The sequence below is a fragment of the Lotus japonicus genome, chromosome 2 (genome assembly GCF_012489685.1).
Source record: "Lotus japonicus ecotype B-129 chromosome 2, LjGifu_v1.2".
NCBI classification, from domain to species: Eukaryota; Viridiplantae; Streptophyta; class Magnoliopsida; order Fabales; family Fabaceae; genus Lotus; species Lotus japonicus.
Window position 1 is genome coordinate 88,559,977 of NC_080042.1, and position 1,891 is coordinate 88,561,867.

At 37.3% G+C, this 1,891-nt stretch overlaps 1 long non-coding RNA gene across 1 annotated transcript; it reads right to left on the bottom strand.

Moving 5' to 3' along the window:
• Positions 1–202: 202 nt before the first annotated feature.
• LOC130735827 (uncharacterized) lies at positions 203–1,098 on the bottom strand. Its single transcript, XR_009018573.1, has 2 exons — positions 802–1,098; positions 203–694 (listed from the first exon to the last, which is right to left on the bottom strand). It is a non-coding gene; the product is annotated as an uncharacterized LOC130735827 (long non-coding RNA).
• Between the last annotated feature and the right edge of the window lie 793 nt (positions 1,099–1,891).

Here is a 1,891-nt window from a genome sequence, read left to right on the forward strand (position 1 = left end):
GCTCAAAAGCTCTTTTATTGAAAAGTTTACAGAGCTTAAAAGCAATTTCATTGTCTCATAATGAATGGGAAACATGATTTTAAGTGAATGTAACGGAAATACAAACATAGCCTATGATGTTGTTTGGACATCCGTTTGTGCCGGCATAAACAAACATTATCAAGCACTTTAAAACAAGAAGTAAAAGAACTCTTTGTATAGATTGAGATAAAAGTGTGTTCGCATTGCACTTAATTGACATCAAAACATACACTAAGGCACTAGCTGAAAGACAGTTCTGTAAATCACAAGAGTACCAAGGCAAAGGAATGTTAAGTACCAAGGACTGAGATTACATTCTGAAATCTATACTGCACCAGAAGTACCAAAGCTCACGAATAGCTAATTAGCTACATTAATTAAACACCCAGTACCAAGGACTGAGATTACATTCTGAAATTAAATGGATAAAAAATACATTAGCAAGATCCTGTAGGGATATAAGTACAACAGAACTTACAAATCTATGATGATAGCAGTAGATCATTGCAATGTGCCAAGCAAGGTGTCCCACACCCCCTAAATTCAACATAAGTATCCTAGCTTTGGTTCGACCCTACAGATTCTCTAGCTGGTGATGCATTTGGATTGTATGGGTACAGATGCTCCTCAATGAGGGTGTTCACCATATGATGATTTGCTCTAGATGGGGGGCCTAAAATGAATGTTTGAAGGAGAGTAATCCGTTTTCAGTTTTTCAGCAACAGCTGCCAAAATTGGAAATCTACCTTTATCAACCAGACGGGCAACAGAAGGTTCTACCTTGATTCCAAAGTATTGAGGATGCTTCGTCCCAATTATGGCATGGAGGGCTTCCATATTATTATCTGCCTCGGTCTGAACTGCAGGGTGAAGGTGCCTAAAATCAGGGAGAGTGTGAAGAACTAATTGGAAACTATCCATATCGGTCACATGGAGGTTTTCTGTAACATATCGGCAGTAGTTTTGAACCGGTGAATCATCAGTAAAATCAACAACCTTGTGCCTACCTTTCTTTAGCGACCCCATCATGATAGCAGAACGGTCGTTATTTATTCTCATTTTCTCATGTAAGATCATCTTTCTCATAAGATACATCCTCTATATATATATATATATATATATATATATATATATATATATATATATGCGGAATAATACAATGATTTATTTACTAAAATATACAATTTTAATTAGTGAAACACTTATATGTTGTTATGATCTTCTTGTGTCCGTGCGATGCATTGAGAAATGATTTTACAATGGTATTGTCTAAAATGACCTATGAGAAAGTTTGGAGGGTCAAACCCAAGCTTAGGTCCAGGATTTGGTGGAGTGAAGATGATTATTCTCCGAGCTTATGGTGTCATCTTATATGCTCCCTTCTTGCCTCTTGGACTGCTAGAGGGTTCTCTCCATCATTATGTGTAATTGCCTTGTAAATACGATGGTAATGGCTTTTATTACTTTGGGGTAATTGGCGGTCATTTACGGCTAGAATCACAATGTAGGACATAGTTGATTACTGGGGGTTTTAATGCTTGGGGACCTAAGGGCAAGTCATTGAATGTTCTAGGGAAGGAAGATAGGGAGGATCATGACTCTCAAAACTCTTAAATGTGTGCGTTTATTAGGATTTAAGGTCCAAATTCGTTCGGGATGATCACATCCCTCCAAGCCCATAAGCATATGCACTTATTGGTCATTAATGTCCAAATTCGTTCGAGGGATCACCCAGCATCCTGCAAATCTACAATAATAACTGATTTTTAATTTTTGATAGATTAAGGGGCTAAAGCCCAAAAAACCAATTACATTAGTCTTGGGTGTGTAACCCCATTAACAACATCTTCGATAAGAGAAAACAGAGTAA